The sequence below is a fragment of the Tamandua tetradactyla genome, chromosome 3 (genome assembly GCF_023851605.1).
Source record: "Tamandua tetradactyla isolate mTamTet1 chromosome 3, mTamTet1.pri, whole genome shotgun sequence".
In the NCBI taxonomy this organism is placed as follows: Eukaryota; Metazoa; Chordata; class Mammalia; order Pilosa; family Myrmecophagidae; genus Tamandua; species Tamandua tetradactyla.
In genome coordinates, this window is record NC_135329.1 from 193030375 (window position 1) to 193053979 (window position 23605).

The following is a 23605-nucleotide window of genomic DNA, read 5'->3' on the forward strand; positions in this document are numbered from 1 at the left end:
CCTCCCACCATCAACTTTGAAACCCCCACCATATGCCACATCAGACTTGACTCCTGAGTCTACTTGTTCAAGGTATCCGCCTGTAGTCCAATACCTCTAAGGCTGATAAACTTTAAAGACTCTGGTGTCTTCCACCTTTAAATACATTGTGTGCCCTTGACCTGGCTATGTACACTGGTTGTATTGGCTGCTTACAATTAAGCAAGCAAATAAATTGCGTTAAACCTTCCAACTAGAGTCCTATGGGATCTGCTTTTAAGTGCTAAATTTACTTTTGATGTCAATCAGTTTTTGGTTTGTCACAACTACACTTACATGACAGAGTCATATCTGCTCTTCCATTTATATTTCCTTTGCTCCTTGCTCTGCCCACAGTAGGCAGCAGTGCTCATGGCTCTCCACCTGGTGCCTGCCCCAATGTGAGATGGTGAGATGAAAAGTATTGAAGGGTGTGCACCCTGGGCATTATGGATTATTCCAGAGGTATGATGCTGCTAAGATAGCACACCAACCATTAGTTGTCTACTGTAAGTTAGTAAGAGGATTAACACCAATCCAGAAGTCTGACCGTACTAAGAATGTACTAGAAAACAGCTGCTGAATCATGTCTCAGACCTAGCCATGATAAGAGATCAACAAATTCCAGCCAATACTCCACAGCATCTGCTGCTGGATAAACTTAGCACGGCTGTGGCAGTAGTTACCCATGTTGGTATTCTGACCCATGGAAACATTCTAAGAATCTGGGCAGAGTTGTCTGTAAATTAAAACCCTGATGAATTGAAATGTGACAGGAATGAAGGACCCACACCAGCTCATGATCTGCAGCCAGAAAGCCTTTCCAACTTACAGTAACCTCCACATCTTTGAACTCTCAGCATACTCATCAGACAATGCATCAGGCATTGCCTAGTGCCTGGTATTGTTGTCTGATATGATAAGTTGGCTCTTGCAGCGAAATGCAACTTCTCATAATCATTCATTCATACAAAAAATGCCATTAAGTACCTACCAGGGGCAAAGCACTTTCTTGCATATGGGATTATCAGAATAAGATAGGCACTACCCTCATGGAGGTGAAGTTCAGGAAGAGGAGATGGATATCAAAAAATTGATTACCTGGTGAGGGATCAAATCATAAATGAGGTATGCACTAAATGTTGAGTTGGCAATGAAAGCCTGTAGGAAGTCTTGGTGGAACCTGAGATGGTCTGAAGGATTGGAGAAAACATTCAGGATGAAGGGACATCTAAGTTGAGATCTGATGGGCAAAAAAAGAGTTATTTAAGGAAATCAGAGGAAGGCATTCCAGGCTGTGGGAAGGAGAGAGAAACACTTGAAGAATTAAAAGGAAGCCAGTGGGGTTGGAGCAGAAAGAGAGAGGAAGGCAGGTAAGGTAGGCAGAAGTCAGCTGACAAGGGTGTTGCAGGTTATGTTAAGGATAGGAGGTAATGGGAAGCCATTGAAGGTTTGTGGTTTAGCTTCCTTATTATAGTGCAAACTCCTTGGTTGAGGGATATTTTTTAATTAATACAAAATATCCTAGTCACCCAGAAAATTCTGCCAGCAACAAATAATCATAAGCCATTGTGCAGGGTCCTCTAGGATGGTAAACTGGGGTTAACTCTGTAAAAAGTACATTCTCAAAATGCCTGATTCCAATTTCTGATTTAATTTACTACAGTAAATTAAACTCCACAACATTTTTCTTGGTTGATTAAGTAGCTTGCAGGGAACTCTGCAAACTACTTAATCACCCTGCAAGCAACTTAATCACACACTGTCTAAAACTTAGAATGAGGGAATCACAGAACTGGAAAGGAAAGACCATCTAAGCCTACACATGAGAAGGGGCTTACCTGGAACCAGTTGGGGTAGAGAAAAGGGTCAGGGGCAGAACCTAGGCATGTCAAACCCTTACCCAAATTCTCATAAATCTAGAGCAGTCTTTACAAGTTGTGGTTAGATTTTGCTTTCTTTTTATTCATCACTCTACTAAAAGTCAAAGAAATCAAAGTTACTAAGAAGTTTGAGTTTGCAGTATTTCAGTTAATTTTGGTTATTTTAGGGGTGGATTAGGTAGAAGAATTGAAGTGGAATTGGGTGGGAGGAGGAGCATTAAGGAAGTGAAAACTGAATTTTTCTGAGTTCCTGTTGTGAGCCAGCATCATTCCAGATATTACAATCCCACTTGTTCCTCTCAGTAGCCCTATGAGATCAGTAATATTAGCCCAATCTTATAGATGAGGAAATATGAGCCTTGTAGTAACTTGTCAACACCACAAAGATTATAAGAGAAATATGGGATTCCAATGTAGGTAAGTATGGCTCCAAAGTAATGTCCTTGTTATATTGTGCAGACTACTGTTAAGTAAAGAGAAATGGTTTGCACGGGGTGTCAGGAAGGTACCCCTGTCCAAGAAAGGATTTTCCAAAAGACAAAAACAATTGGCCTCCAAGGGTTTTCCAAGAAAATGAAACAGTGGAACATACCCTATAGAATTGGAGATAAGGAACACCTGGTGCTATAACAGTTTTGTCCAGGAAAAAAAAACCTATCTGAATGGACAGATGAATATCTGCTCCCCACTTTGTAAGACTCCCCCATGCAAAATGGAAATTTAAAGTCAGCCAATCAAAATATTTCCTTGTTTCCTTCTGCGTTTGTCCTATATAAGCCTTCCCTTTCTATGTCCCAAGTGGAGCTCCTTACCACTGTTGGTTTGGCACTGCCCAAGGAACCATTTGTTGCCCAAATAAATTTTAACAAAACTTTTTAAATACCTCAGTTTATCTTTGACACTTCCAAGGGGTCCCACACACTGATTACTTAACATGGGGAACTTTGTCTGCTGACTGGTGTTGCTTTAAAATGCAGGACCCTCAAATGCTCACCACATTTCCAGAAAATACTGCTCTCCAAAGGGGTTGTCAGGACCCTGTTCCTAGAGGATGCAGCATAAAGTGAGACATGACAAAGACCCAGGAAATCCCAAAGCAATTTTTCCCTCTGAGAAGGTTGTTTGATCACACTGCAGCCTTCTGACCTGGCTGGGAGTTTATCTCCATCTTACCTAAAGGACCATTAAAAGTGAACCCTCTGTAGCACTCAGCTAACCTGCCATTCCTCCACATCTTCAGGAAATAATATGTCTTTCCATCTCTCTATCCTATTTCCCTTAACTCTGTCAGCTTCAGTTTCGCCCAAGAGGAACACAAATCACAAATCAAGCTGCAGAGCAGTACACAGAACTTAGAAGACATTTCTGGGGAGGAAAGTGGGAGGGACCAGGCATGTGTCATTCATAGAGAGAAAATGAATCATGACTCCTCTGTTTACTTGAAAATCTCTGATTTGCCACCCCCACTCCATCTTCCCATCCAAGAGAAAGGATTCCATTGAAGTGTTCCTTGGAGGGCTTAGAAAGGAACAAAATATTTGTTCTCTCCTTTATCTAGAGAATATTTCTCAAGATTTTTCCATTCATGCTTCAAGCAGAGAAGTTTCCACCTTCATTACTTCCCAAATGTTAAAGGCAGCACAGACCTGTAGCATTTCATATCAGAAACATAACTTAGCTTTGTAACTAAACTCAGAACCCAAAAACCTCAGTAGTCAAGGCAAAGCCTCCCTTCTTGGATCTTGGGATTCTTCTATTCCCTCCCACTTTGAGCTTCACAAGAGTTAGAAGATGAGGAGCACCAAGGCAGAAGTTTGAGCAAAAAGCAACAATTAAAGATGGATTCCTGAAAGCAAAAGGAAAAGAGAAGCAATGTGTGTCATAGAAAGAGTATTGGTTGGGGAGTGAGGACTTGTGGGATTTATTTGTATCTTTGATATCCACTACCTGGATGGCATTAGGCAAGATACCGCTTCCCTCTGGGCTTCAGATTCATCTCTGGTGAGATGGAAAAGTCTGACATGACCTTTAATGTAACTTCCAGGAATAACAGTCTGTTACACCTCTTGTTCTGTGAGCTGGAGAGATTGAAGGGAAAAGTAGAGAATGGGAGAGAAGGAGGGAGAATATAGGGAAGTACATGGGGCTTAAGAATACATAGAAAGTGATAAGGAAAACAAGTTTGAAAGATAGCACAAAGAATAACACCTGGAAAAGAAGGGCGATGAAGGACATCTAGAGAAATTGTATCGGAGTCAGAGAAATATATTGGGTTGGTTGAACTTACAAGTAGACAAGACCAGAGCCAACCTCAAAGGGGGTCCAGTGCTGGCAGAATAAAAGAGGATAGAAAGAAAGACATAGCTGCCTTCCTGTCCTTCCAGCTACTCTGGGCCCTAGAACTCCCATCTCTCTGGGAGGTGGTCAGGGACACTCAGCTATCTATGATGGAAATATCTGTTCAAGTCTTGTGGCTGCCTAAGACAAGCTTTCATCTCTCAATGTTAAGTATTATGATTTGAGTGAGGCATGAGTCCTGCTGAGACTTATGAACCAGTGATTAGAAAGAGCTTGCATTTAATGTGAAATTAAAATGACAAAACCGGGTGGATAGTGGGTGAGTAGGGAGGGAGAGAAAGAGAATGAATATAAATTATCCCTGCAGATAATAGTTGACAGCCTTCAAGGGTATTATGACTCCAAGTTCAAAGGGCAGGAAGGACAAGGAGACATGAACTCCCAAAGGTACAGAGTGGTTCTACTGATGGCCTTGGACCAGTCCATTACTGTCTCCTCTTCTGCCACAGGCTTGGCAGACTGGCTGTGACTTACTGCTGAAGGGAAGCCTGGCAGGATTTATGAGATGAGCTAGTGGGATGTTCTTGGCAAGCCAAAGCTATAAATGTAAAATGCTTTATCTCCTGTAGGGATGTTTTGAGAAATGGAAAGATGGGAAATGTCTACATAAAGTAGAACCCAGCCACTGGTCAAGGAGAGTTGGCCTCTTGCTGGAGCTACATCAAAGGCCCAGCTCTGTCTGTTCCCAGCAGCCTCCAAAGACCTTGCTCTTGGAGCTGAGCAATTTACATGGAGCAGGGAGGGGGAGTAAGAATACACTCTGCCAGTGGCTCTCTTGGAATTGTCAAGAGTAATATATGCCAGATCTGTTGGGGAAACTGTCATTGTCCCCAACTCCCAGTTTCCTTTTCTGGAAAATTCTTCACTATCCAGATAAGACACATGTGCTTTAACAGAGTCAAAGCCTGATGGGGATTTTTATCAGGATTACTGGACTGGAAGTCAGGAAATGTGACCTGCAGTATGCAGCTAAAAAGTAACAGGGCCTGAAGGAAGTCACATCTTTCTCGAAGCTCTTGTCCTCAGAAAAATGGAGGGGTCAAAGATGATGTAAAATAGTGTTCTTAGAGATCCTCTCTAGTGATCATGAAAAGGCAGAATTGGATTTTAGATTTCAGAAAAAACAAAAAGTCTCTTGAGCAAAAGAATTCTATTTAGAAGCAGATGAGAATACCACCTCTTCTCTAGGTCACTCTTTAACTGGCCACACTGACTCTGATGAATAGACCAGCTGGATGCAATAAGAAACATAAGCTAAACACTTAGGGTTGATTGAGGAGGTGATCTCACCCTCAATGACATCTTCTTAGAGTCTATAATAAGAGATATCCTGTTCTTAATTTTCTAAAGGATGTTGCATGTTCATCCCAGACATTTTGTTTCCCTTTTCTGTCCCATCCTCGGGGACACATCTTTGAAAATAAAGTGTCTAAAGCTAGGGATGCAGGAGCTCATATAGAAATCTTGTGTAAATTAGAGAAAGGCAACCCCATGCCATGGCAAACAGCTTAGGGAATGGAGGGCAAAATCTATCTCAGCCCTCTTTTGACTCCCTGGCTGGATGTCCCTGCAACCTTGTACAACTTGCACAACTCCAGGGTTGGGCTTGTAGCAGTCTCTCAAAATTCACATGTTAATAATAATGCTGTGCATCACAGGGCAAGTTGCCCAGGGAGCAGACTCAGAAATGAAGACATGCATTCAGGAGAACACTCAGGATCAATACCTAAGCAGGGAGGAAGGAAGCAGTATCAAGCAAAGGAGAAGTTGAACCATGATGTAATTGCTTCAAAGCCTCAGCCCATCCTATAAGGAGCTCTGCAACTAGGACAGCCCTTCAGTGAAGAGACGGCTGGATTTCTATACCCTGTATAGACAAGTCATTAGATGCTGGGGTCCTTGAGAATGAGTTATGATCTAGGGGAAAAGGCTCTGTTCAGGCAAGGACAAGTCCTGGAAAGAGATTCTGCTGCAAGCAGTCAGCCAGCAACACTGCCAGCATCTGGGAGAACACAAGCCTCAGCTGTGGTGGTTCTGGATGGCATAGCACAGAATTAACTATAGCATGTTAAGGACTTCCTAGTTTAGCAGGCATGTACTGGGCCAGATATCTAGAGTTTGCACTTTCAGATCTACTCTCTACCTTTCTCCACCCGGCCCTTTGCACCAGGTGGCTGACCTAAAACGATTGCATCAGCAGGGTCCTGTGGCCTCCTACTTCCACTTGGGTTTGGCCAATATAGCCCTGTAGAAGGTTAGGGGAAGGGACAAGAGCCAAGTCAGGGTACTTATTCCTCTGACTACCTCTCTGCAAGACCCCTTGGAGTGTTTGCCTCCCAGCAGCTGAAAGTCAACTGTTCCTATCCAAGCCCCACCCCCACAGACAGTTCTCCCCTTTCAGGTTCTGGTAACTCCTCCCACTCCTCACCCTTTAAGCCTAGGGATGATAGCAGCCCTCCTCCATTCCCACCCCTCCACATTACTAATGGTGGGCTAAAGTTATTTTGTTTCTCCAAACTCCGCCCATACCTTTATAAATAGTCTTTTGGTTAACTCTGTTAGATTTATCCTAGTTTGAATGTACTTTATCAAATTATCCTAATTTAGCTTCTCCCCTAAGGTCCTAGCTGATACTTTTGGAGATACACAATTTCACCTTTTTCTTTCTACCACCCTCTGAATCAGATATTTTAACCTTATCTTTAGACATAAGGAAACCAATGATCAGAAAAATTATGTGAATTACCCCAATTCCCATGTTAGTCCATCTTATTGTCCATCTCACTACAACACACTAGCATTTTTCTCACATCAATCTCCATTCCCATTACAGCTCTGAAAAAAACCAGGAGGAAGAGGAACAGCTGTAGTATTCAAGATCACAGAACATTCTAAAATTTAGCATGGAGATGAAGGGGGTGTAGGGGGGAAGGCACAGAAGAGTATATGTTCCATTCTAGTCATGGGAGTAGGGAAAAAGGAAAGATGATGGCTCACTTTCTGATTCTTGTCCTAACCAGCCTTCTAGAAAACTTAAACTTATTTTCCAAATTTCCTTTCTCAATTAGAAAATAAGATTTTTCAGAATCCAAATCTTCCCCAATCAGCTGTCTAACCCTGGAAAAATCACATGACTTTTACATCTTTGGTTTCTTCATCTGCATAAATAGGATGGGTTAACTATATGAATCCCAAGTTTCCATACATCCTGTGTTTCTATGACCTCCTTGTTCTTTTTGCTTCTCTTATCCTAAAAACAGACAATGGTCATGCAGATAAACCTTCATACTGACAATTGTTAGTCTCTTCCCTGGGAAAAAGAGGAAGGAGCTCATATGGTGCTGTGCACAAAGACTTACTTGTTAGTCTTAAAGGGCCTCTCTAAAGGTCTTGTTCAGCCTTTGCTTTTAACCAGGATAGTAGTTAAGCCCAAATGAGAAAGTGAAGGTACCATTTCATTTTGCATTGCTTCTGAAGACTCTGATTGGCAGATTCCTATACTTCTGTTACCATCTTCCATGGTGTTTCTGTTTTCCTGATCAAAACCTAATTGCACAAACTACCTTTATCCTGGTTCCTCCATATTGCCCTTCATTATTGACAAATTGTTTGTACCAGGGACCAGCTAAGAATGAGAAGATCTACTCTAATATTGTCACAGCTCCAAAGAGGTTTCACCTCAAGTCAGGAAAAACAAAATTCTTGTTTCTCCCTTTCTGTGTTCCTTTTCTTAGATTCTAGAGTAAGAATTGGGGATGCTGTGTTCTAGTGCTCATCCAGTCACTAGATTTGGGCAGTTCACTTCTTTTCTCTAGTCTCCATTTCAATATCAGTAAAATGAGTAATTGGACAGCATTGCACTTTCCAGTTCTCACTCTACATGAACCTATAAGGATGAAAAGGATTTGGATAGATTGATTTGTATAGATGGCATCTTAACTTGGGTTCTTCAGAAAACAGGATCCGAGGAAAGACTTAAGTGTAAGTGGGAGGTGCAATCTTAAGGGAGCATGAGTAAGGAGACAAGAAAGGATGAGAAACAAAGATGATGGTTTATCAAGTTTACCACAGCTTTACAAGCTTCAAAGAAGCACAGAGGGTCACCTCATCACAGTAGGCATCTCCATAAGAAAAAAACCCACTGAGACAAGAAAAAGAAGGAATTTATCTGCAGATACCCTTCTGCTTCCTCTCTTCCATGGTCAAAGTTCACCCCTTGGGGAGTTTTCTTTCCTGCTCTTCTGCATTAAATCAGTGACTTCAAAAGTTTCTGAAGAAGCCAGGTTCTCCAACCTGTATCCTCAGACATCCAATCTGGAAGAAATGGGAAGAATCAACGAGTTCGGCATTTAGTTGCTCTGCTTTCTACAGTCCAACTGTGTAAGATTACATGTAGCCTGGAGCCCTGGCAGAGGCAGGCAGCTCAGTGATTGGGATAGAGTGAAGCCGAGGGATAGTGAAGCTGAAGCCACATCTGGCATAGATGGATAAACACTGATAGAATGAAAGGGTATACCAGATTCATAGAGAGTTAGAGCTGGAGGAAATCTCAGGATGTTTCATTCAACAGTGTTTTCCAAAAAACTTGGATAAAGACATGGAAAAACTTTCCCTCCCCTCAAGGAAGGGAAATCTTCCCGGGAAGACAGATTTAGAAGCAGGGAACTGCATTACAATGATAGGTCACTGGGAATGGTTATATATTTTCCTCCCTCATTTTATTACTGGGAAATGAAGTCCAGACTTGGCCAAATTCACAAAGGGAAATCGTGGCAAAGCCAGGACTAGAAAACCCAGGCAATTCTTAATTTACTGCCCCATTCCCAAAGATGAAGAATGGTTTAGTGCTGGATATATTCTAAGACAAGAGTGGATTAAGGAATTGTGAAAAGATGTCAGAGTAGGAAGCTCCAAGAATCAGAACCACCACCAGAACAACTATTAAACAGGCAGGAATTGTCTGAATCAAATATCTTGAAACTCTGGGGTCCAGTAGAACACAGTACAGGATCCAGGGAACAATGGAAGGAAGAGGCTGATAAATTATGGTAAATACCAGTAAACTGCTATCTCTATGCAGCAATGGACATCACCTATCCCCCATAGCTATGGCAGTTCAGCCCCTGGCATAATAGTAGGTGCCAGAAAGGGAAATTTAAAAATCCAGTTCTCTGATATCCAGAGGGCACAGAATGCTTTTGATAGCTACTTCAGAACACTGGGAGCCCAGCTCTGAGGGCAGCTATTGTTCCAACCTACCCCAGACAAAAGCATCAGAGAAGACCTAAAGAAGCTAGGGTTCCTCAAAGCTGTAGAGGATAGATAAATGGGTTGTATCAGCTGGGCATGTGCCCAGTTAAGAAAGCACAGCTTTGGGGTGCTCTGGAAAAGCTCCTGGAGCCTTTCCTGACCCTCCTTCAAACCCTCTCCAGGGCAGTTTGAGCCTGTGGTTCCTGCTCTCTTTGAGGGTCTCTGGTCTTGTTCTGGTTGAGAAAGACTGACCTGGGAACCACCTCTCTGGCGTGCCCCATCTCCCAGAATTTGCCCTCCAGGCAAATACTGCTTGAGACAACAAAAGCAGTATAAGAAACAATAGAAGTGGGCAACCTGGGGAAAGGTTTACCTGTTCTAAGTCCTGCAGTGAAACACCCTGGAGAGGGAGAAGTTCTGTGTCCTGGAAAGGAGAAGGGAGCATTCAAACTCTTGTAAATATGAGAACACTTAAGGCCACTAGCAAGCACAAACCCAGGACAAGATACAAGCCCAGAAAAGACAGGGAGGATCCTGTACTTTGTATTAGCCTTGCCTGATAAGAGGGCTGAACTCCAATGGAGAGCACCAGCCAACGTGAAGCTAATTTGCAAAGGTGGTGAAAGATGTTTTTGCTTAGATTTGTTTGGTTTTGTTAGCTCCTGACACTCAAGAAATTCTTTCACCCATCCCCCATAGCTATGGCAGTTCAGCTCCTGGCATAAATAGCAGGTGCCAGAAAGGGAAATTAAAAAATCCCAGAGTTAGGATTTTAAAATATTAAAATGTACAGTGCAGCAAGTTTACAAGACAAACAAAGAAACAGGAAATGATGGCCCATTCAAAGGAAGAAGATAACAATCCAGAAAACATCAACAAATAGGACCAGACTATGGATATACCAGACAAAGTCCTTAAAAATGATTTCTGATATGCTCAAGGAGATGAAGGAAAATACAAAGAAAGAGCTCAGAGATATTAGGAAAATAATGAATGAACAATGAGAATCTCACTAAAGAAACAGACATTTTAAAAAGGAACCAAATAAAATTACTGGAGTTGAAGACTACAATAACAGAAATGAAAAATTTCCAAGAGGGTTTCAATGGCAGATAGGGGTTGGCTGAAGAAAGATCAATGAAGTCAAAGAAAAGACAATTGAAATGAATCAGGCTGTGGAGAAAAAAAGATTTAGAAAAAATGAAAATAGTCTAAAATATCTCTGAAACACCATCAAGTATACCAATATACTCAATATGGGAGTCCCAGAAGGAAAAGAAAGAAAGAAAAGGGCAGAGAAATATTCAAATAAATGACAGAAAAAAAAAAAAACAGATAAATGGGGCCTCATCAAAATTTTGCATATCAAAGAATTTTATCATTAAAATAAAACCACCACCTTCATCATGGGAAAAAAATTTTGGAAACCATATAACAAATAAGGGTTTAATATTCAGAAAAGGGTTTAATATTCAGAACATATAAAGAAATCCATCAAATGAACAAAAAGACAAATAGTCCAATCTAAAGATGGGCAAAAGAATTCGACTAGATATTTCTTCAAAGAAGATATACAAATGGCCAATAAGCCCATGAAAAGATTCTCCACATCATTAGCCATTAGGGAAATACAAATCAAAACCACAATGAGATATCATTTCACACCCCCAGATTGGCCACTTATATAAAAATTGAAAATTAATTTTTCAATTTATCCTCATCCTGTTGGAGAGGATGTGAAGAATGTAAAATGGTACAGCTGATGTGGAAGACAGTTTGGCACCTCCTCAGAAAGCTAAGTATAGAATTACCACATGATCTGGCAATCTCACTTCTAGGTATACACCCAAAACAATTGAAAGCTGGGACTCAAAGAGATATCTGCACAGGGACATTCATTGCAGCATTATTCACAATTGCCACAAGGTGTAAACAACGCCAGTATCCATCAACCGATGAATGGATAAACAAAGAAACAGGAAATGTTTCAGTAATAATACTCAGTGGAATATTATTCAGATTAAAAGAGAATGAATTTCTGATACAAGTAACAACATGTATGAATCTGAATACATCATGTTGAGTGAAATAATCTAGACACAAAAGGACAAATATTGTATGATCTCACTGATACGAAATAATTATAATAAGCAGACTCAGACTCAGAATATAGAAAATAGGTTACCAATGGATGGGTTAGGGATAGGGATTAGGGAGTTAAAGCTTAAAATGTACAGTTTCTATTTGAGATGATGGAAAGGTTTTTGGTAATAGATGGTGCTGATGGTAGCACAACACTGGGAATGTTATCAAAAGCACTGAATTATATAAATGAACGTGGTTAAAAGGGGAAATTGCAGGTTGTATTCATAACTAGAATAGAATTTTTTTAAAAAGATATAAAATATGAACTACAACAGGAAAAGAACAACAACAACAAAAGAGTAGAATAGAAAGGTACAGTAGCATCAGGGCCTGGCCAGAGCCACATTGCTCAACTCTGCACTAATTCGCCTGCAGATCAGAATCATGTGGGGGTGGGGGTGGGGGCAGAGAGGAAGGGAAGGGAAGTGTCAGGTAACTCTGAAGACAGCCCATTTGCTAAAAGGAGCCAAGAGGGACTGGTTTAATTGAAGTTAAAGATATTTTTAAGTAAAGTAAGAGCTTATCTGGGGGTTCAGCCAAGGGATTTCATTCTGCCTTTGAAAATGAGAAGAGTTGAACAGCATTGTATGCATGAGCTGATAAAAAGTCCTTTGAAGTGGACAGGGATCTTTTTTATAGCCTCAGAGTAACAGCCTAGGGTGAGGGAAGAAAGCTGTTCTCATTTACAAGAAAGGAGGGTGGTGAGCTATCTCCCTCCAATTCAATTTCTCCTGGTTTATCCATGAAGAGAGAGACTGGCCTACAGTCCTTGTCTATCTGAGAGATATCTGGCAGTCCTTCACAGGACATATTACAGACAAATGACCCAGGGAAAGGCCCTGGACTGCTGCTGGTGAATAGATCTTAAAAGGAAAGGCACAGAGCACAGACCACGAACCCCACAAACCACTTCCACCCCACATGCCGACAAGTCCACTAGATAGATCTTGGATTAATTCTTGAAAAGAACTAAGGATATTTATTTCAGACTTTTTTATCAGTAAATAATATTTGTATTATTATTAATAATTTGCATCAATAACATAATAACAATTATATTAATAATAACATAAAATTATCATTGTCTACATGCCAAGTGCTGTACATACAATAACTCATTTATTCCTCTTAACAACCCGAAGAAGTAGGAATTATTTCCATTCCATATTTGAGAAAAGTGAGGCTTATTTAGGTATAAGCAAGTTTAAGCAAGTTGTTCAAGGTTAGTAGATCACAAGCTAGAACCTATGATAAAGTTGTACTAAATGTTAAGGTGGCATGAGGTTACATATGGTTACAAATCTCATGAATATAGTCATGCTCCCATATTATCAGCAGTCAGTTTTTGTTTTGTTTTGTTTTGTTTTTTTGCATAGGTAGCACCTGGAAATGAACCCAGGTCTCCAGCATGGCAGGCGAGAACTCTGCCTGTTGAGCCACTGTGGCCCACCCAGCAGTCAGTTTTTATTGTTCTTGTTGTTGTTTTGGCTGTATAGAACAATTTGGTCTGATCTCCCAGTTTTCCTAATGAAAAATAGTTCAAAATATCTTTTTTGGACACAGAAACATTTTGCCAAAGGCTCAAGATTCAGTTTCCTCCGACTCCTGAGTTCTATACTGTCCTATGTTATTAAGGAGAAAGAGAAAACATGGAGAAAAGGAACAACAGTGATAAAAGAATATGCCCCCAAAAAGTGTGAGCTCAGTTCACTCTAACTGGAAAGACATTGACAATAGTCCTTTATTTCTATTTAAGGTAAAAATAGGGCATTGGGTCCAAATTATAGTACAGTTTAATTTAGTCTTCAATATAAGTTCTTTGCCAAGATCATGGGCATTCTAACTTCAAAACTTAGCCCATGTTCCTATAAATACATTGAAATCTTGATATCTGAAGCTATGAAATGGAAAAGTCAAAGTGAAGTAAATTAGAAGCTCAGACTTCTAGTACAGACTTAATATCAGTTATGTCAAATCCATTGGTCTGGCCTCTTAAAGATACTCTACCTCTCTAGACCTCAGTTTCATTCAGTAAAATGAGATTTGATTGAATTGATCTGTAAGATGTCTTTAATTGCTCTCATTCTGAATCTTTGATGCTGATCCTTGCCTTGCAAACCTCATAGAAGCTGGAGTGAGAATCAAAATGGGCAGAAAGTATGAGCACTAAGATGGGCTGTGAAAAGGAAAAGAAATGAAGTTTTTACTGTACCAGTGCAAGGGACCATATATCGTCAATTCAGCCACCCACCCCTCCCAACAGTCATGGATATCATAAAGACAAAGGGAACATTTTGAAATTCCTTGATAAAGAAATTTCTTCCATTCTCTTTGTTGATGGAGTCTTGATTTAGGAAGCCTACAAATGTTTCTCCTGCCTGCTAGATGGATGGGAGCTCAAAGCACACTAGACCCCTGAGCCACCCTCTCTGCAGGGTCTCTATATTTGATGCAATGTCTACTCTCCCACCCAAATAAGAACCCTTCTCTACTATGAAGTCTCCAAATAAAGGGCATTAGAAGGAAAAGATCTTGTGATGGAAATTCAGGGTTTTGTTTTTCTTGCTGTTGTTGTTATTGTTTTTGTTTTTTAAGTTCTGGGCAGGGCTCTGTTAATTGACCTCAGTTATGAAATAAATCGCTATCTTCGTTATTTTATTCTCTGAAGGAGACAACCCCAGGTTAGTATTTCAAAGAAGAATGAGTCACTGGATAAGTTTAAAACTACCTGCTAATTATTTCTTTAAAGAAAACCTTAACTCTGGTAGAAAGGAGTTATATGCAGCCTCAACTGCCCATTAAGATGAAAGCACCAAGTTACCTGGGCTGTTCCAGGAGGCCCAGAAATAACAAGGGTGCCCCTTGTCTTCGCTGAGCAGATTTCCCTGCAGAGGCACTTCCACAGACATTATCTCACTGACCCTGGATCCCTGGGAGAGGAGTAGCTGCAGCTTTTGGCTTCATTTTCCTGTTCTTTCTGCTTTGCCTTGATGTGAGGAGGCTAAGGAAAGACAAATCAGTATTAAGAAGGGATATGGATCTTTTAGTTGTTTATGGAGTCAACATGTAGAAAAATGCTTAGAATCCTAAACTGTCCAAACTAGGAACTATCAACCACTTTCTCCGTGGCTTCCAAACATGTCTGCATTCTATGTAAATAAAATCCTGTGAAGAATCCCAATACTTAAAATCAAAGGTCATTTATACCATAATTTCAGATTTTTAACATCTACTAAATGTCAAGTCCATTAGTGAGAAAAATGAGGGTCATTTGATGAATATAAAAAAATAAAAATTTGCAACCAGTCATGAGAAACTCAGTGATCATGAAAATGAGACATAGTTTGGTGGGCACCCTAAAATTTTTAAAAAGAACTAGTAAGTTTCCTCCCAGCCAATGCTTCCTAGGACCTTGAAGGGAGAAAATAGATTCACTAGCCCAAGAACTTAGGTACATTAGTAATATAAATTAATGAATCCAGCAGGGAAAAAGAATAAAAAGGAGCATTCCTTTCTGCTTTTCCTCCCTTGCCACTCCACTGAATTCAGCCTCTCTCTACAATAATGGAGGCTGCAGATCTACAACTGTCATTCAATTGTCTTTTTATAGGAAACTTCCATGTAGCTAGCATAACAGGGTAAGATATAGAGATGTTGACTGGTATCTGGTCTTTCATCCTTTTGCTGATGTGTTCCCCTCAAAATATTAATTTCTCCATTGCTCTTCAAGGAAGGGTACAGGTACTTGGGTTTGTAAATTTTGGGTAAGTTTAAAACTTTCTCATGCATTTCAAGGTGAAGTAGAAGAAAAAGAAAAAGAAGGAAGAAGAGGAAAGAAGATGGAGAAAGAGGCAAAGAAAACAGAGGAGAAGACAGAGAAGTGGAGGAAGGAGTGAGGGAAGATGTTCTAGTTTGCTAGCTGCTGGAATGCAATATACCAGAAACAGAATGGCTTTTAAAAAGGGAAATTTAATAAGTTGCTATTTTATAGTTCTAAGGCTGAGAAAATGTCCCAATTAAAACAAGTCTATAGAAATGTCCAATCAAAGGCATCCAGGGAAAGATATGTTGGTTCAAGAAGGCCGATGAAGTTCAGGGTTTCTTTCTCAAGTGGAAGAGCACATGACGAACACAGAGTTTCTCTCTCATCTGGAAAGGCACATGGTGAACCTGGTTAGGGTTCCTCTCTCATCTGGAAGGGTACATGGTGAACACAGTGTCATCTGCTAGCTTCTTCTCCTGGCTTCCTGTTTCATGAATCTCCCCGAGAGGCATTTTTCTTCTTCATCTCCAAAGATCGCTGGATGATGGACTCTGCTTCACGGTGCTACAGCACTCTCTGCTCTCTCCGAATCTCTCTCATTCTCCAAAATGTTTCTTCTTTTATAAGACTTCAGAAACTAATGAAGACCCACCCAAACAGGTGGAGACATGCCTCCAGCTAATCCATTTTAACAACTACTCTTGATTAAATCACATCTCCAGGGAGATGACCTAATTACAGTTTCAAACATACAATACTGAATAGGGATTAGAAGAAATGACTGCCTTTACAAAATGGGATTAGGTATAAAATATGGCTTTTCTAGGGTACATACATCATTTCAAACCAGCACAGAAGATAAAGAAGAAAAGGAAGACAGGGAAGAGGAGGAGGAAAGAGAAGAAGTTTTGAGATTTCTGGGTGTCACACCAAAGAAGTCTGGTTTTTAGAGGTACAGGCCAACTGAAATATTTCTAGACTGTCCACGAGGAGAAGGAAATGGAAGCTGCTATCAAGAAGGAAGAGGGGAGTTGTACAGTACAACTGTATGGTACAACATATGCATTGAATTTCCCATAACTGGGAGGACAAGGGAATAGCAATTCCAAGAGAATTAGGCTCTTTACTCAGAGGCTACATCCCGAAGAACTGATAGGGTCCCCAAATAATTTTTCAAGAGAATTTGCTCTGAGAGAAGATCTAATGGCCAAACTTGACCCCTGGAAAACTGATTTTCAATTGACCACTCAGGCCAATCCAGTGGGTATCTTCAGAATCAAACCTGAAAGACTGTTGACCAGAAGCATTTCCCATATTTCCTGGTGTAATCTAAAAGAAGTACAACATACAAAAGGAAAGGAGGTAAAAAAATAAAAAGGAACTTTTATCTACATTGGGAGCTGGGGCTCAAAATGGATTTTGTTGGACTTATAAGAATAAAGGCAATTCTCATTCCATACCTGAAGTGTTACAGAGCAATTCATACCTATTGCAACAGCACTCTCTGTCCTTTTCCCTTTGGCCTCTGCCTTCCTTCCACTAGGCATCATCTGTTCACTTTCAGGTTTTTCTTTCCCCAAATTATTTTGCTTCCTGACAAAGGACACCACTGACAGAGAGGTGGTTTATTTACAGTGGTGATCAACATAGTGCTGAGTAGCATATGAGTGGGTAGATAACTTTCAAAATGAAGTTGCCCTCTAAATTATATCTCACTCCCATAAGGGCATATTTTAATGGAAACTGCCCTCTTATCTGATTGGTAAAGCTGGCTCAGACTCTTTGGCCACTTTTATTTCTATGATACCAGTCTCCTCACTAAAACCAGCCTCCTCAAAGTAGAGGCTGCAGTTTCTGCCTGGGTTGCCCACCCTAGGAGCTTGGGTAATGCTGACTAACCCAATGAGGCAGGCAGTAGATAAGTAACTGAGACACAGGAGAAGCCCCTGTCCTCACATTCTTTCTTCCTTTCTTCTACATGTAAGTACTGGCCACTTGGGTACTAGCAAATCCATACATCTCAGAACTTCTGCATGGGAATCAATGACTTCAATTTTCTGCTAAAGGAGTAAAGTGCCAAAAGCTTAATCTCACATATGGTTCTCTTACACTTACTTCCTATCATTTCATGCATGTCTTGTTATGCCCCTAAAGAAAAAAGTACCTTTCCAGGGTTAGAATGCCTGAATTCCAGCTCTGTCAATTAACTGGATGTGTGGTCTCCATTTCCTTGTCTATATGATGAAGAAATGAGCTTCAGCTACCCATGGCATCACCCAACTCTTCCATGATCTGAGACCCTCAGCCATGTGCACAGCCATCGGGACAACCCATATTAAGACAGCCATTAACAGACCCTGGAGGGTGGCAAAGAGAAGGCAAAGAAAAGCCAAAGGAAACAAGTATGAAGTTCAACTGAGCTTCAAACAGGAAGAAGCTATCAGTTCTCAAAGATGAAAAGCATTCCACAGTGCTGAGGCAGTGCTGGGACAGAGTCCATGTCTTCTGAGAGTTCTGAGCCATGAGGAAGGGATCCTGAAAAGACAGGGAGCCCTCCATTTGGTCTTTCATCAAAACCTGGCCCAGCAGGAGCTGGGGACAAATGGGAAGTGCTTCCCCTTAGGGGACCTGGCTAAGAGAGCAAGCCTGCCAGATATCCTACTTTTAAAGGAAGGAATAAATGCAGGATGGGGTAAGGGATTAACGCTGACCTCTGAAATGAGACTTGAGATGCCTAGAAGCAAAGATCTTACCTTAACTTCTTGGTCTAGCAAAGCCAAAGAGTGAACACGTTCCAGATAGCAACAGTCTAGGCTAGCAATGGGGCTTAATAGCTAAGACTGAGCTGTGTTTTATAAATCAAGCTGAATAAGTGACCCTCTCATTAATTTTCTCCCCACCTCACCCTGCACATGTGCACACATGCACACATACACAAACACACAGCACTGCCACAATGGCTGACATAACTAACTCTAAAAATCCTTCCCTCTTCTTCTACCTGAAAACTCAGCTGGGGAATCCTGAAGGAGAATGCAAGAAAACAGATGTAGAATGTAAGCTGAGTTTCTCATGAATAAAAATAGATCCCACAACAGAAAAAGATATAGAATGTTAATATAGAGAAAAGAAATAAAAGTAATAATAATAGTAAAAAAAAAAAAAAAAAAAAAAACAAACAAAAAAAACCCTATAGCTCAGATGCAGCTTCATTCAGTGTTTTAACATGATTACTTTACACTTAGGTATTATTGTGCTGTCCATTTTTGAGTTTTTGTATCTAGTCCTGTTGCACAGTCTGTATCCCTTCAGCTCCAATTACCCATTATCTTACCCTGTTTCTAACTCCTTGCTGGAGTCTAGTTCCTCTAAACCGATGCAAATGTACTAAGAAACGATGATCATGCATCTATGTGATGATGTTAAGAATTACTGATTGCATATGTAGAATGGTATGATTTCTAAATGTTGGGTTAATTTCTTTTTTTTTCTGTTAATTAATAAAAAAAAATAGATTCCATACAAGAAGAGAAAGGTCAAGGAGAAAGAGATTTTTATGAGGACCAAAGAGAAGGGAATAAGTGTGTGGAGACTTTCATCTCATCAGGAGGGGCAGCCATTCCAAGCTATGGTGTGCCAGGTCTGGGCCAATATTTTTCGAACCCTTAGTGGTGTAGGTTCAGAGGGTATGGATTATGGATCCAGTTACTCCTGGGTGACTGATTCCCAAGGGTAATGAGAACCTGAAGTAAGGATGGCACATGTCACAGGCAAATAGAATCAGGATATTCTCTCCCTAAATCCTGGCTTGGTTGCAAAAGAATGAGGATCTCGAAGTTCTTTTCAAAAGAGCTATACCTACCATTTGAAAATCTTTCAGTTCAATGACATCCAAGACAAATTCACTTCAGTAGCAATGCATGTGGAAAATCATCTTTGTTCAAGTCACTGGGCTAGATGCTGGGGAGGGTAGAGGGAAAGCAGAAGTTGAGATGACTAAGACACTGAGACATGAGACCCTGTCCTCCACATAATGGGGAAGACAAATTCTTATACTGTGACCAAAACCTGGTCTGTGCTAAGTGTAATCTCATAAATATAAACAAAATGCAATAAGAACCCAGGCAGGAGTCATTAGTTCTAAACTGAGGGAACAGCGAAGGCTTTACACAGGAGGCTCCATCTGAATTGGGTCCTGACAACTAAGAAGGATTTTTATTTTCAGGGAAGGGGAAGATGTATTCTAAGCAGAGTAAACAGTAAGAACAAAGCTTTGGAAGCAGGAAAGTGACATTCTGTTCAAAGAATAAGTTGATGGTTCAGGATTTCAGTCTTTATTCAATGCAAAATCATGAAATGTCTTTGAACAAGAGTGGTAGAATTGGTTCTGCTCTTAGATAGAGCTTTCTGGCCAGAACATGAAGTAAGGATGAGAGAGTGGAGGGACTGAGGGAGAATATCTCTCGAAAGACACCCAGAGAAGAAATTAGCAGAACCTTAAAGACTTAAAAAGCATTGAGACAGACAAAGTCAAAGATTATTTCAAAGTTCCCTAGAATATGCCAATAAAAAACACAGAAGGGACCAGATTAGGAGAGTGAAGTACAGATAAAATTATTTGAGGGCAAGCTGAGTCTGTCACAGTTGGATATAGGTTCTGTAGTCCAGAATAAAAAGGGTCAAGAGGTGGGTCAGGAATCCATGTTGGACATCAGTGCAATGAAACTTACATAGAGGTTAGGTTCTGAAGACTGCACTTAAGGTAAATGTAAAGCAGAAGCAAAATGACCCCTAAGAATCTCTTAATAAAGTGCAACCTTTGAGGATAACATCCAGGGGCTCCATAGGTCCAGTAGGGTTAGTGATTCTAAAAGATGTGGAAGTGTCATCTGAGCACCAAAGGAAGTAGTGGGTTTGTGTTTCTGGGCCTGTAGTTGTTTTTTGTTTGTTGCTTGTTTTTGCTTTCCATTTTAAAAAAATTAGAAGTTAATTGTCTGTTGCCTGTTCACTGAGTAGAATGGGATCAGACCAACTGGGATCAGACCAATTGCATTATCTAAATTTTCTCAATTGTGCTCTCTCTCTCTCTCTTTCTCTTCCCCACCTCCTCTCCTTTTATTTCTTTTACTCCCTCACACAAACACACACATTCACCTATTCAACATTTAGTTGATGCAATTACACTGTCTAGAGCTGGGCATCACCATCCCTCTGTGCAGTGATCCATACTTGGAGCACTTGGTGTGAAATCCCCGTGCGGAGAGAAGAGATCAAAAGCTGTAGAAGCTGAAAAGAGCACCTTGGGGAGGGCCAAGAACTAACAGAAGGAGTTTGGTTAAAGGATGAGGAGACAGAGAAGAAGGAAAACTGGGGCACAGAAGATTTATAAATCAGGGATGGAGAGGACTTCAATAAAGACAGGCATTCTGTTCAAAGAATAAGTTGATGGTTTGGGATTTCAGTCTTTATTCAATGCAAAATCATGAAATGTCTTTGAACAAGAGTGGTAGAATTGGCTCTGCTCTTAGATAGAGCTCTCTGGCCAGAACATGAAGTAAGGATGAGAGAGTGGAGGGACTGAGAGAGAATATCTCTCGAAAGACACCCAGAGAAGAAATTACCAGAACCTTAAAGACTTAAAAAGCATTGAGACAGACAAAGTCAAAGATTATCACAAGGTTCCCTAGAATATGCCAAAATTCTGTAAGGAGAAAGAGGCCTGAGAAAAGGCTGATGATTTAGAAGATTGGAATGCTATCAAATATGCTAAAATATAAAGCCTGCATGATGATGAAAGTGGAAGCCAGATTATAAATGTAAGGATTTATGATGAAAGAAAATGGAGGTATTGCTATAGACTCATTCTCCCAAAGTTTGGCCATGAAGGAAAAGAGAAAAACTGAGGGACAGCCTGAAGCAAGAGAATAAGGAAATATTTTTAAGGATATGGACTTGTTTATTAAGTAAGAAAAGGGTCCAATTATTTAGTAAAAGTAATAACTAAGAGTTATTGAGCATTTACTGTGTTTACTAATGTAGATGAGCTTACCCCTTGAGATAAACACTACTATCCCCACTCTATAGATGAAGAAACTAAGGCTTCGAGATGTCAAGCAAATACCTCAAAATCATATAGCTGTTAAGTGGCAGAGCTAGAATTGGAAAATAATCACTCTAGCTATGGAGCTTCACTCTCCTGTGTAGAGTAGGGAAAGATTAGGTGTCACATCCCAGAGAAAAAGAAGAGTAAATGTTTTGGTCTTGGCTGGGGCTTTGCTATACTCTGCTCCACTCATTTCCATGATTTCAAACATCACTTCTATGTAGAATTATGACTTCCTCGTGAATGACTCACAAGTTAGCATCCCCTAGGCCCTTGTGCTCAGACATCACTAACTTCTTTCTACCACACAGAATACTAGGATATCTGAATTCATAGCGGGTAGAAGGCCAATAAGCCCAAGGAAGACAGAGGAGAAAATTTCCCCCAAGTAAACCTGAGATGAGCTGAGGTTCTAGGCTTTAGAGCTGTACAGGGAAAGAGGAGCAGTTAGGGTGCCCACTTTCCTTGTCTATAGCACAGTGTGAAATTACCAGTCAGAACTGAAAAACACACATGGCATGCAATAAACAATCACTGACAAATAGTGTGAAAGGAGTCATGGCCCTCTAGTTTGTGGTATTGCAATGTGATTAACATAGTTTGTGTTAAGTAGGTGCTGTAGGTTTACCACTATGCTAGGCAGTTGGATAGTTCAGTTCAGATGGGTAGACCGCAAAATGGAAGACAACAATGTAGTACAGGGGCTACACTTCAGAGGAGAGGGATACACTGAGGACTGAAATGGCCATGGTTACATTGATAGTGGGACATGGAACCCGATGTCAGAGTAGGATTGGTTTAAGGGAGGAGCCAAGGGGGCAAGGAATTCCAGAGAGGGCACAGGAGCATCAGAATGGAGCTGGTAAGAAAATAGCCACTTTCTGTAAACCTATAAATTCTCTAATAAAAGAAAAGAGACAAGCACAGAGAATGTTGGAGAAGGTGGATAGTATAATAGACTATCCAATCCCCACTCTAAGGGCATATTGGTATTGCAGGTCACAGTTTACAAAACAGTGATACTCATCTTCTCATTTCATTTCATTTTTACATCAATCCTTTGAACTTCATTTTTTTCAGACAAAGATAAAATCAAAAAGGATTTTGACTCTTCTAAAATCTCTGAACCAAGTGAGTGGCTAACCTGTCTCATAACCCAAAGTTCTTTCCTATGGTACTTATCTCGACCTTTGAAATGTGAGGAAAAATGGGTTTACCCCTGATTGCTCTTGTTCTCTCTCATATTTGTGATGTGTCAGCTCTTGTTTAGATTATAGTCATTCCTTCACCTTCCCTACACTCAAACACATGGTCATATATGAGCGAGGTAATCAACCTTTTTATACAGGTATAAGGGAAGTCACCTGAATTCAAATATTTGGACTGTGCAGGTAAGAGTGATTTGGAGGGGATATGAAGTTACCCCAGATAGTTACCTGGGTTGATATATGCTTTTTCTTTAGTCACAAGCTCTTGCCACAGGGGAATGACTAGGCAAACAATTTCAAGGTTTCCCAGGACCTAGTAACTGCACCCTCCTCTAGGTGACTCAGACATGAGATAGGGTCTAGCCAAAGCATCTAATTACACAGCCAGGTCAGGCTCTGGAATCAAAGGCCCACTCATTGCCTGGCTACTGCCCTCAGAGTGTCAAAGAAGACAGCCGCAGGCAAAGGGCTGGGGACCCATGTCGGAACCTCCTTCAACAGTCTTTGGTGCAAGGCAAGCCTACTCTCTGGACTGGGAAATATAATAAAGGGTTTTAATGGAGGTTTTATTATGGGCTGGGAGGATGACACTTGGTTATCCAATTGGCAACCTGATCTGAGAAACAAGCAGCTTTCTTTCATGTGGCAACTCTGACATGCTTAGATCATGCCGAAGGTGGGGGAGGCAGAGCTCTGATTTTTTGCAACTCAGCATAGCCTTTGTGGAAGATGCCCAGGCAGCTTCCAAGTCAGGTCTACAGGAGGGCGAGACTGATGCTGAGGAGGAAGACTTGGTCAAGGTCCTCAGGCCAGCCTGTGGAGCAGGCCACACCTCCTTCTGTCATCCAGATGTGGTAACCAGCACTGCTGGTAGGTC

The 23605-nt window shown here is 40.8% G+C and overlaps 1 long non-coding RNA gene across 2 annotated transcripts in view; it reads right to left on the bottom strand.

Moving 5' to 3' along the window:
• LOC143678079 (uncharacterized) overlaps positions 1–23605 on the bottom strand; it is a 121482-nt gene that overhangs the window by 34848 nt on the left and 63029 nt on the right. The window contains exons 3-4 of one of the 2 annotated variants that reach the window (XR_013173046.1): positions 14476–14655; positions 12757–13830 (exon numbers count right to left, since the gene is read on the bottom strand). This is a non-coding gene — a long non-coding RNA (uncharacterized LOC143678079). Of the gene's footprint in view, positions 1–12756; positions 13831–14475; positions 14656–23605 lie in introns of those variants that run through there. The other variant, XR_013173045.1, reaches the window with a different exon arrangement.